Source organism: Trachypithecus francoisi, unplaced genomic scaffold (assembly GCF_009764315.1).
Source record: "Trachypithecus francoisi isolate TF-2019V2 unplaced genomic scaffold, Tfra_2.0 Contig01554, whole genome shotgun sequence".
In the NCBI taxonomy this organism is placed as follows: domain Eukaryota; kingdom Metazoa; phylum Chordata; class Mammalia; order Primates; family Cercopithecidae; genus Trachypithecus; species Trachypithecus francoisi.
In genome coordinates, this window is record NW_022681439.1 from 2,099,050 (window position 1) to 2,111,446 (window position 12,397).

General features: G+C 44.4%; 1 non-coding gene across 1 annotated transcript; it reads right to left on the reverse strand.

Moving 5' to 3' along the window:
* Positions 1-7,035: 7,035 nt before the first annotated feature.
* On the reverse strand, positions 7,036-7,139 carry LOC117063559. The gene has a single exon (XR_004428986.1). It is a non-coding gene; the product is annotated as a small nucleolar RNA U13 (small nucleolar RNA).
* Positions 7,140-12,397: the final 5,258 nt, after the last annotated feature.

Below are 12,397 nucleotides of genomic sequence, written 5' to 3' on the forward strand. Positions count from 1 at the left end.
GAGATGGGGAAAGGAAGATCCACTGAGAGAGAAAATGGGACTAGAAAAGTGGATTTTTGGAATGTTATTGGCAAATTATCTGACCTGGCAGTTTGGCTGATACAAATCTTGAAGCTTCAAAAATAATTTTTCTAAGTCTTCAAAAAGCTGGTGTCAGTGATGGGTGTAAAGCTAGAGGTGGAGATTTTGGCACTTTGTCCCAATTCCGCCTTTTAAGCAGCTGAATTCCAGGCTTAGGGATTGCTATGACCTTGAAGCTAAATCAGAGACAGAACATGGAGCAGCCTGGAAAGGTCCTTGTTGTCTCTGCCTGTTCCAGGCATCAGGCTGCGCTGCTTCAGCACCGCAGACAGCGCCCGGAGGGTCCCCTTGGAGACAAGCTGGGAGTCTGCCTGCCGCTGTTTAGACTGGGAAGTTCTGAATGTTTGATTCAATGTCCTTCGCAAGTTGTGCTGACGATTGAAACTCGGGATCTTAAGGAAGGCTCAGCACCCAGAGGTGTAATTCAGATTCCTTTGGGTTTTCCTCCAGGCTTGGAATCATTTCCCTTTTGTCTATCCTTTGAGTTTTAAGCCTCCCTTTTCCTTTTCCAGAAGCCTGAGGCACTCCTGTAAGAAGGAGGATAAAATCCTGTAGCATGTCTTCCTTCTCCTCATAACTGATCTCATTACCTTATGTCTAAGTAACTCTTTCTTTCCACGGACCCCTGGCCCTCTTATTTCCATGTAAGAGCTAGCTACATAGCTCTGGATTGAAGGGAAGGCATGGCGGGCCACTGAAGTATAATTGGCAGAGAATAGGATTCCAGTTTCTTTTCCATTTCCCAGGCAGTATGTGAACCTTTCGGTAGGACTCATTTGGAGACATGGTGCCTTAGTTCAATGGGATGTTCCTCCTAGTAGGAAAGTCAAGCTCAATTTCAGATCAAGGTGGAAGATAGCCTCTACAACCTTTCAGGGCCTCACAGATGCCACACATTGTACAATAAAGACAAGTTGAGGTTCTACCTCTGTGAAAGGCCATTCTGGGTATAGGTCGAGTTATTCACCAACTGCGTAATCCTGAGTGGGTTATTTAACTTCCTTAAGGGTCAGTTTCCTCAACTATAAAGGAGGATAACAACAAATACCTAAGTTATATGAAATTAATGGGATCATTTATGGGAAGTTGTTTTGTTAACTGTAAGGTAGATAAGCCATAACAATTAATAATAACAGTTCCTACAAAGTCTTTGATGGGAAGGAATAGGCATTTCTGTCTTTTAATCACTGTGGGCTAGATAAATGTCAAATCATGCCCATGATGGAGTCTTCAGATAGTGATGTCAGGCTACTTCCAAGGGAAACTTATCATCCTGCTTTGAGTTGGCTATTGCCTGTGAACTTGGCTTTTGTCCATTCCATATTCAGAAAAAAAGTTTACTTCCTCCATTAACTTAATAAGCCAGAGACACTCACACTGACACCATCAGTTTATCAGGCAGTCACAGTGTTGCTGGAAACAGCCAGTGACACATCCCCTCCTTGCCATTCCCCATGGGCAGGAAGACAGCTCAGGACCTTGCAGAAAGCCTGTGGGTTTGTATGAGTAATTGTCATGTGCTTCCACCCATCCCCCAGCTCCCTTCATGTCACTTCCACTCATTGCTGTCACATCTTTGGGATGATTTGACTTTCCTTGAGCATTCTTAAGACAGACTGCCTTGTGTTGCCCGGAAAGGAGGGTAAGCCATATCGTTACTCAGTCTGAGGACAATGCAATTCTTGCCTATATGCTCCTATAGGCATTCAGTCCCTCAGTAGTCATTCTATTGTGTCCTAGCATGGTTTCTGCAATGATCACTCTATTTCCCCCCTCTTTTTTTTTTTTTAACAGTATGCCAATCTTGTTCATGTGTCCTCCATTACCCATGTGACCATGTGCCTGTGGAGAGATGACCTCACCCTCAGCTCCAGAGTGGTTTTGACTGGTGAAAGGGTATCTTTCCCCTTGGCTGGTGGTTAGCACTGCAAGGTCTCAGGGAGAGGCTTCCTTGCCTCTAGAAGATGATGAAGGGTCTAGATGAGATGCTAAGAATTGTTCCTGCCATTCTATTATTAAAACCAACTCTGAGGATGACAGGGAAGAGAGATGAAAAGAACCCGAGTCCTTGGTGACACTGCCAAGCCACCAAATCAATCAATTCTGAAACCTGCATTTCTACTGGCCTTCCTGTTATATGAGATAATAAAGTTCTTTATCGATTGAACAGGGGTTTCTGTTACTTGCAGCTAAAAGCATTCTGATAGACTCCGTTGCTCGTCAGGAGATGGGTCTAGGTCATTTGTCAGAGACACAAAGCAAACTTGACCTGCTATTGAACCCCACAAGTAGTACCCCAAAATAATCTATGGAGCTTCTTCAACCAACAGCATTTTGAAAACTCACTCCTGCCACTCTTAGCCACATGTGTCAGATGACATTTGGTGGCAGTAGTTTGAGAACATAGTCTGCCAGTTTATGGATTCTATTTTATTAGGTGTTCGGATTCCTTCTTAATCATTGTTCTATTTCCTCTAGGTGCCAAGCCTCATTTTATAACTTAATTGCTTGATTTGTGTTGTTTGCTTTGGTAGGAAGGATGTCCTATAGTTACATTGAACAAAGGTCCTACCAGGGTAGGAGATCTTTGGCAAGTATTAAGTTGGTGCAAAAGTAGTTGTGGGATTTTTTGCCATTAAAAGCAATCATTTTTTGCGCCAACCTAATAGAAGGACTCAAAACTCCTTGGAAGCCAGTTTTGGAGCCAAGATCCTGTGTATAAAGGGTTCCTTGGGGCAACATTTATTAGTCTTCCTGCAAGGAGCATTTTGAGATGATATCATGTTTACCCTTCTATGCAAGGCTCTTTAACTGATGACCTCTCAGCTGGAACAATAATTTCCTCCTCTTGACTATTGCCTGCTTCACAGGGGTGACAGACAATGGAGAAAACCATGTTTAGAGACTGCTTGATTCTTCACACCTGTAGATAGATGATTGATACACAACTAGATAGAAACTAGAAAATAAATGACAGATGGGGAAACTGAGGAACAAAAGAAGCTATATGGAGATTAATTCCATATTTCAAACAGATCCAATAATAAAATACAGCCCAGAAATAATATGGAGCACTTCCCAAGTGCAGGTTTTTGTGGGATAGATACTTTCCCTATCCTTCAGGGTAGGGGGAAGTCCATGATATAAACAAGAACAAAGTTACTTTTAACAATGAAACTACCATGCCCGGCCTGCTCAGGGATTTTTAGCTCAGGCCTGTTGGGCACTGAAGGATTTCAGTGTGAAAACTTACAGCTTCTGAATTATTAGAATGTTACTTAGCTCTCCAAGCCCTACGAGTTTGAGAGTGATTCTGACAAAGCAGGTAAGTAGAGAGTTTAGTCTAAACATATGAATAAAATACTGGATGAATTCTTATTAAATAGTGTCTAGGCTGGGCACGGTGGCTTACACCTGTAATCCCAACACTTTTGGAGGCCAAGGTGGATGGATCACCTGAGGCCAGGAGTTTGAAACCAGCCTGGCCAACATGGTGAAACCCCATCTCTACTTAAAATACAAAAATTAGCTGGGTGTGGTGGTGCACACCTGTAATCCCAGCTACTCAGGAGGCTGAGGCAAGAGAATCACTTGAACCCGGGAGGCAGAGGTTGCAGTGAGCCGAGATCATGCCCCTCACTCCAGCCTCGACGACAGAGCAAGACTCTGTCTCAAAAAATAATGATACAAATAAATAAATAGTGTCTAATGTGCTCAATTTTTGAGTGTACTACTGATTGTGCTAGGATGTTCTAGAATTGCACCCCCAGGCCATTTCTTTCTTTTTAATTTATATGCTGCCAAAGGCTGGGACTATTGGAAATTTCAAATGAATTTTCCTCTGCAGTTTGGGCTAAGAGCTGGGAGTGCTAATTCACAGATGTCTAAACAAACAACGTTTGACATCCTTGGCCTCACCTACAAAATGGGAAGCTGGTTACTAAGAAGCGTACTCCATAAGCAAGAGCTCTGTCTCTTCTCCTTTCATTTTTGAGTGGTCTGGCCAAGTTGGAAACTGGTATGTGTCTCTGTTTCAGAACTCCCAACAGATCCCTCTGTATTGAGAACTGGTCAATGTGATGTAAACCATAGTTTCTAAGTATAAAAATGTGGTAAATTTGAGACATGGAATTCAAAGCTGAATGTGAAAAACATTTGGAATACAAGTACTAGAATATCAACACATAAAGCAAAGAGCTGGAGTCCTCCAGTACCTTATTTTAAGTAATCTAGGACAGAGAACCAGAGAGTGTTAGATTTAAAATGGACCTGTCCAGACTGTTCTCAGCCCTGAGTTTGAGGAAATATTAAGAAACTTGCTAAAATCACACAGCTATTCAATGCAAGGAGAGCTGAGCTTTAAACCTGTCTGTCTGATTCCAAAGGGCATTTTCTTTTCACTGTATCATTGCACCAAGAGCAAGCAGGGTGATACAGTGCCTTAGTCCATTTGGGCTGCTGTAACAAATGGAGATGTAACAGATGGGGAAACCAAGGAACAGACCATAACCAGCATAGCTGATAAACAGCAGAAATTTATTTCTCACAGTTCTGGAGGCTGTGAAGTCCAAGTTCAAGATAGATTTGTTCTCTGGTGAGGGCCCACTTTCTGGCTCATGGTTGGCACTTTCTTCTTGCTGTATCCTTACTGGCAAAAGGGGTGAATGAGCTATCTGTGGTTTCCTTTATAAGAACACTAATCCCATTCTGAAGACTCCACCCTCATGACCTAACCACCTCCCAAAGACCCCACCTACTAATACCATCACCTTGGGGTTACGATTTCAATAGAGTTTTGGAGGGACACAGACCATAGCATGGAGAAAATCAAACGAGAGAATGATGAACAAAGCATATGCTGAGCATCTTATAGGGGGCATAGAAAATGTTCCTCACTGGAGTAGGAAAGAGGGACGTGATACCTAGAGGCTGTTTTGAACAGGAACTCTTTCCCTTCCATTCGCTTCATCCCTCTGGGCTCCTGTTTGCCCCTCTGGAAAATGCCAGGTGGGTGTTGAGTAGGAGGATAAACTTGGAACAGGGATGTCCTTCTCAGCTCTAATAGTCTATAGACATGGGGACTTTCTTTCTTTCTTTCTTTTCTTTCTTTCTTTTCTTTTCTTTCTTTCCTTCTCCCTCCCTCCCTCCCTCCCTCCCTCTCTCTCTCTCTCTCTTCTCTTTCTTTCTTTCTTTCTTTCTTTCTTTCTGTCTGTCTGTCTGTCTTTCTTTCCTCCTTTCGACAAGGTCTTACTCTGTTGCCCTGCCTGGAATACAGTGGAACGATCCCAGTACTGCAACCTCCGCCTCCTGGGTTCAAATGATTCTCTCACCTCAATCTCCCAAATAGCTGGGACTACAGGTGCCCGCCACTACACTTGGCTAATTTTTTGTATTTTTAGTAGAGATGGGTTTCATCATGTTGGCCAGGCTAGTTGCAAACTCCTAACCTCAAGTGATCTGCCCACCTCTGCCTCCCAAAGTGCTCGGATTACAGGCATGAGCTACCACACTTGACCCTGTTTCTTGATATTTTAAACTTGATGGTGCAAACCATGGCCCTCAGGTAAATTCCAGCTTACTTGGAACAGTGCCAGTGGCATGATAGCCTTAGCTTTCATGCCAGGCAGGAGAAGAGAGGAGAGGGAGCAGGTTCTGCCACAGGGGTGGAGGCATGAGCCTCACTCCTCATCTGACCCTACAGAGAGCTGTCCCCATCCCCTCTCTGCTCTCCCACTATGATCCTGGCGAGGAGAATGAGATCATGTCTGAAAAGTGAACAGAACTTCTTAGAGCAAGAAGCTGAATAACTTCAAGACCTGCAAGTGCCATCATCTGTCTCTAATTTCTAATCCTCATTCAAAGACCAGATTAAGTTGATCTTTTAAAAGAACTGGTCAGGGTCAGCTCTTTTTTTTTTTTTTTTTTCCTTTTTTGAGACAGAGTTTTCTTCTGTTACCCAGACTGGAGTTCAGTGGCGCGATCTCAGCTCTCGGCTCACTGCAACCTCTGCCTCCCAGGTTCAAGCTATTCTCCTGCCTCAGTCTCCTGAATAGCTGGGATTACAGGCGCCTGCCACCATGCCCGGCTAATTTTTGTATTTTTAGTACAGATGAGGTTTCACCATGTTGTCCAGTCTGGTCTTGAACTCTTGACCTCAGGTGATCTGCCTGCCTTGGCCTCCCAAAGCGCTGGGATTACAGGCATGAGCCACCATGCTCAGCCCTGAACTGGTCAGCTCTTGAATCAAAGAGCTGAACCCTCTTATTTTCCTCTTCTGGGTTTTCAAATGGTGACAAGAGCCCCTAATGCCATGGCAACGGGAGCTGTGGAAAACCTAACCCAGAAATGCGGGATGGAAGGGACCCCTTTGGAGTTGGTAGCCTCTGAGGGACAATAGGGTCACCTCCCTGAAGGTCTTTTTCTCCATTTTGACGTTGCCCACTGCAGCTAAGATTTTAAGGAGCAAAAAACATGGGCTCTGGTGTCACGCAGTGCTCAGTGTAAATGCCAGCTTTGATCCTTCCTGGCTTTGTGGTCTCTGAGCTGATGTTGCAGGATTGCTGTGTAGATTATGTCAGAGGATGGATACTTGGAAGTGCTTGGCACATATTAGATGCTCAACAAATAGAAATAATTGTGGCCTGTTTTGGGGTTGTTTGTTTGTTTTATGAGACAGGGTCTAGCTTTGTTGCCCAGGCTGCAGTTCAGTGGCACAAACATAACTCACTATACCCTCGACCTCCTGGGCTCAAGTGATCCTCCCACCTACAGGTGTGTGCACTGCACCTGGCTAATTTAATTTTTTTTTTTTTTTTTTTGTAGAGAGGGGGTCTCACTATATTGCCCAGGCTGGTCTCAAACTCCTGGGCTCAAGTGATCCTCTTGCCACAACCTCCCAAAATGCTGGGATTACAGGCGTGAGCTGCTGTCCCTGGCCTTTTTTCTTTTTCTTCCCATCAGATGGGTAATGTGCAGACATCACATCATAGTTTGAGTGAGGCACATCTCACACAATAGCCTGAAAACCCAATCATCATGCTTATGAACCACAAAAGGATATGGCCTGTTTAAAGGACTGTTTTTTTTTTTTTGTTTTTTGTTTTTTATCTCTTGCTCTAAGTTCACTCTGGCAGCCTCTGATGATGAGGTTCAAGATAGGAGTGAGAATAAGCATCCATATGTCAGGCTTACTTCGAGCTGGAAAGATTCAGGGAAAACCTGCTGGAAATTTTTCTTGTTTATGTGACTCTTCTCTTCTCAAGATATGTTGATAATGGAGGGAAGAGAAAATCTGCAGATGGAGAACTGGGAATCAGAATACCTGGACTCCTACAACCCTGACTCCGAGAGAGATCCTGGGCCGGTCATTTCCTCTCTGGCTTTGGACTCTGCTCTGTCCTGTGGGTTTAAAAAGTTGAAAGCTCTTTAGAAAAAGCACATATTAGAGTTTGGACGAGATGATCCTCCTCTGCAAAATATCTTTCTACTTAGCCTCTGATGACTGCAATTCTAGGCCAGCACCTCCTCCCCTGGAGTCTGGAGTGAAATAGGCGTTTGTCTGCTTGGACAAATGCAATCACTGATGAATCACTGAGTACATCATGGCTCTGGGAAGGCGGAAAGAGGAAAGACCAGCACTGGGGTGAGAGGAGAAGAGAACACAGACAGTAGAGGCTGCCAGGCCTCAATATAGCTTCCACCTTCCAGCATTTGCCAAGGGCCAGGCCATTGGCCACCGACTGACAAAGTGTCTATGCACTGGTAGAGAGGGAGAGAGGGACTCAGGAGCTCACTGTGTACCCTTGGGAAGGCCATTGTGTCTCACGGGGTCCTGTAAAATAAGAGCACTGGGCTGTTTCCACTCTGAAACTATGTGCCCGCATGGGAGGATGCCGCCCAAGGCGTCGGAGTGCCAAAGGGTAGCAGCCAGGAGCTCTGCAGTGGAGACTTCCAGAGCCTGCTCAGAGGGAAGGACATAGCTCATGGCTGAGGTGAGGTTCCCTTCACCTCTCTCGCCTCTCTTGCAAGCCCTTGATGACAGAAAGGAGGAATACAGGAAGTGGGTGGTGGCATATGGAGGGAACCCCTCTCACTCTCACTTGTAGTATTCTTTTCTTTTTTCTTTTTCTTTTAGTTTCTTTCTTTTTCCTTTTAAAAATTATTTTCTTTCTTTTTATTATACTTTATGTTCTAGGGTACATGTGCACAATGTGCAGGTTTGTTACATATGTATACATGTGCCATGTTGGTGTGCTGCACCCATTAACTCGTCATTTACATTAGGTATATCTCCTAATGCTATCGCTTCCCCTTCCCCCGCCCACAACAGGCCCCCATGTGTGATGTTCCCCTTCCTGTGTCCAAGTGTTCTCATTGTTCAATTCCCACCTATGAGTGAGAACATGTGGTGCTTGGTTTTCTATTCTTGTGATAGTTTGCTGAGAATGATGGTTTCCAGCTGCATCCACGTCCCTACAAAAGACATGAACTCATCCTTTTTTATGGCTGCATCGTATTCCATGGTATATATGTGCCACAGTTTCTTAATCCAGTCTGTCATTGATGGACATTTGGGTTGGTTCCAAGTCTTCGCTATTGTGAGTAGTGCCTCAATAAACATGTGTGTGCATGTGTCTTTACAGCAGCATGATTTATAATCCTTTGGGTATATACCCAGTAATGGGATGGCTGGGTCAAATGGTATTTCTAGCTCTAGATCCTTGAGGAATCACCACACTGTCTTCCACAATGGTTGTACTAGTTTACAGTCCCACCAACAGTGTAATAGTGTTCCTATTTCTCCACATCCTCTCCAGCACCTGTTGTTTCCTGATTTTTTAATGATTGCCATTCTAACTGGTGTGAGATGGTATCTCATTGTGGTTTTGATTTGCATTTCTCTGATGGCTAGTGATGATGAGCATGTTTTCATGTGTCTGTTGGCTGCATAAATGTCTTCTTTTGAGAAGTGTCTGTTCATATGCTTTGCCCACTTTTTGATGGGGTTGTTTGTTTTTTTCTTGTAAATTTGAGTTCTTTGTAGGTTCTGGATATTAGCTCTTTGTCAGATGAGTAGATTGCAAAAATTTTCTCCCATTCTGTAGGTTGCCTGTTCACTCTGATGGTAGTTTCTTTTGCTGTGCAGAAGCTCTTTAGTTTAATTAGATCCCATTTGTCCATTTTGGCTTTTGTTGCCATTGCTTTTGGTGTTTTAGACATGAAGTCTTTGCCCATGCCTATGTCCTCAATGGTATTGCCTAGGTTTTCTTCTAGGGTTTTTATGGTTTTAGGTCTAACATTTAAGTCTCTAATCCATGTTGAATTAATTTTTTAAAAGGTATAAGGAAGGGATCCAGTTTCAGCTTTTTACTAATGGCTAGCCAGTTTCCCCAGCACCATTTATTAAAATGGGAATCCTTTCCTCATTTCTTGTTTTTGTCAGGTTTGTCAAAGACCAGATGGTTGTAGATGTGTGGTATTATTTCTGAGGGCTCTGTTCTGTTCCATTGGTCTATATTCTCTGTTTTGGTACCAGTACCATGCTGTTTTGGTTACTGTAGCTTTGTAGTATAGTTTGAAGTCAGGTAGTGTGATGCCTCCAGCTTTGTTCTTTTGGCTTAGGATTGTCTTGGCCATATGGGCTCTTTTTTTGGTTCCATATGAAGTTTGAAGTAGTTTTTTTCCAATTCTGTAAAGAAAGTCATTGGTAGCTTAATGGGGATGGCACTGAATCTATAAATTACTTTGGGCAGTATGGCCATTTTCACAATATTGATTCTTCCTATCCATGAACATGGAATGTTCTTCCATTTGTTTGTGTTCTCTTTTATTTCATTGAGCAGTGGTTTGTAGTTCTCCTTGAAGAGGTCCTTCACATCCCTTGTAAGTTGGATTGCTAGGTATTTTATTCTATTTGAAGCAATTGTGAATGGGAGTTCACTCATGATTGGCTCTCTATTTGTCTGTCACGCAGTGGCTGGAATGCAGTGGCACGATCTCGGCTCACTACAACCTCCACCTTCCAGGTTCAAGTAATTCTCCTGCCTCAGCCTCCTGAGTAGCACACCACCACACTTGGCTAATTTTTGTATTTTTAGTAGAGACAGGGTTTCACCATGTTGTCCAGGCTGATCTTGAACTCCTGACCTCAAGTGATCCACCTACTTTGGCCTCCCAATGTGCTGGGATTACAAGCATGAGCCACTGCGCCCAGTCTATTTTATTTTTTCCCACAAATATTTATTGTCCACCTATGGCATTATTAGGTACTCGTTCACATCAGTGTACAAAATACAAAAATTCATGTCTTTATAAAACATTTGCTCTAGTGCACAGACAATAAAAATAAATGTTAAAATCATGTGTTAATAGTGTCCTATGTGATAAGGACTACAGGAAATGCCGAATAGGGGCTGTGACTGCGGGGTTTTAATTGGCGGGGCTTGCGGGGGTGGGGGGGTGGGGCTGTGTAATTAAGATAGATGACTTTTGAACAAGAATGGGAAAGACCTTGGCTGGCCAAGGGGAGAACGGATACCTTATTTAGACTATAACTACACATTAATATTCACAAAATGCCCTTTAATGATGCTATTCATTAGTGCCACTTGTTTGTTAATAATTAATAAACGAACTATTTATCTGTTCATTTTTTTTCCTTTAATAAAGGCTTAAAGGGAGAAAAGCTGGAAAGCCGAGGAGACACGAAATGTGCACATAGTGTCCCTTTTCCTATAGATGTTCCTGTTTCTCCCCTTATTCCTTCCACCGCCACCTGGGATTTTTCCGGGCGGGCTCTGCCTCCTGTCCCCGCCCCCTCCCGCCTCTGCTCCAGTTCTCCCGCGAGCCTGTCAGTTTCAGTCAGCCGCGGGCAGGCGGAGTGGAACCGCCAGGCAGAGGGGGACGGAGAAGGAGAAGGAACCCTGCAGCTCTGCATCCGGCCGCGCCCACCCCAGCTCGCCTCGCCTCGCCTCAGCTCTCTCCACAAAGGGGCAGTCGCCTGCAGCTCTGGTTTCCAAAACTCGTCGGGGCTCTGGGGAAAACGCTGCACGTGGAGGCAGGAGGCGGGAGGCTCAGGTCCCCTTCCTGATGAACCGGACAGCCTCGGGTACAATCACTCACCTGCAAGTCTTTGCAGTCGTCAAATTCGAAATAAGGGTCATAATAACATTAACTGTGATACCAGATCAGGGTTCTTGTGAAACTTGAATAACAAAAACGTTCGAGCCAGAGGGGTGGCTCAAACCTGTAATCCCAGTACTTTGGAAGGTGGAGGCGGGAGGATTACTTGAGGCCAGGAGTTCGAGGCCAGCCTGGGCAATCTAGCAAGACCCTATTTATACAATAATAATAATAATAAAACACATTAGCTGGGTGTGGTGGTGCTCACATGTGGTCCCAACTACTTGGGAGGCTGAGGCAGGAGAATCGCTTGAGCCCAGGAGTTCTAGGCTGCAGTGAGCTATGATCCAACCACTGCACTCCAGCCTGGGTGACAGAGGGAGACCCTGTTTCAAAAAGAAAAGAAAGCAACAAAAACAAAGGGAAAAAAAGTATTTGGAAGTGTTTTGCAAAGTGCCTGTAATAAAACTCGAGATATGATTCTGGATGCAGGGCAGGAAGTCACGTGCTCCGTTCTGAGGGGCTAGGTGGAACGGATGCCCTTGTGGCCTCAAGGAGTTTGTGTTTCCACAGCAGGAAGGATAGGTGTGCCTTTGCCATAGCAGTGCAGACTGTGGTCCACACCTCCATGGAGCTCTATCCTGGCCTGAGGATTATAACAATCCCTTCTCTGCATTGGGTTTGAGTAATATAACTATAAATGAAGCCGGGTACAGTGGCTCACACTTGTAATCCCAGCACTTTGGGAGGCTGAGGCAGGTGGATCGCTTGAGCCTAGGAGTTCCAGATGAGACTGGGCAACAGAACAAGACCCTGCCTCTACAAAAAATTTAAAAATCTGGGCCTGGTGTGCACTCCTGTAGTTCCAGCTACTTGGGAGGCTGAGGCTGGAGGATCACTTGAGCACAGGAGTTGGAAGCTGCAATGAGCCATGATTGCACCACTGCACTCCAACCTGGATGACAGAGCAAGACCCTGCTAAAAAAAATAAAAAACAAAAAACAAAACACCAACAAACAAAAAAACAACCCAACAAGATGGAAAGTTTGTAAACGATTGGACTGAAAAAATACAGCTCAAGGATATATGTACATGTGGGGTGGGGCTTCTGTTTTACACATGGAATTTGGTGATCTGACAGGCCAGGTAGCACCTAGGATGCTGAGTCTGGCGGGATGAGTTAGAAGGTCTGGGG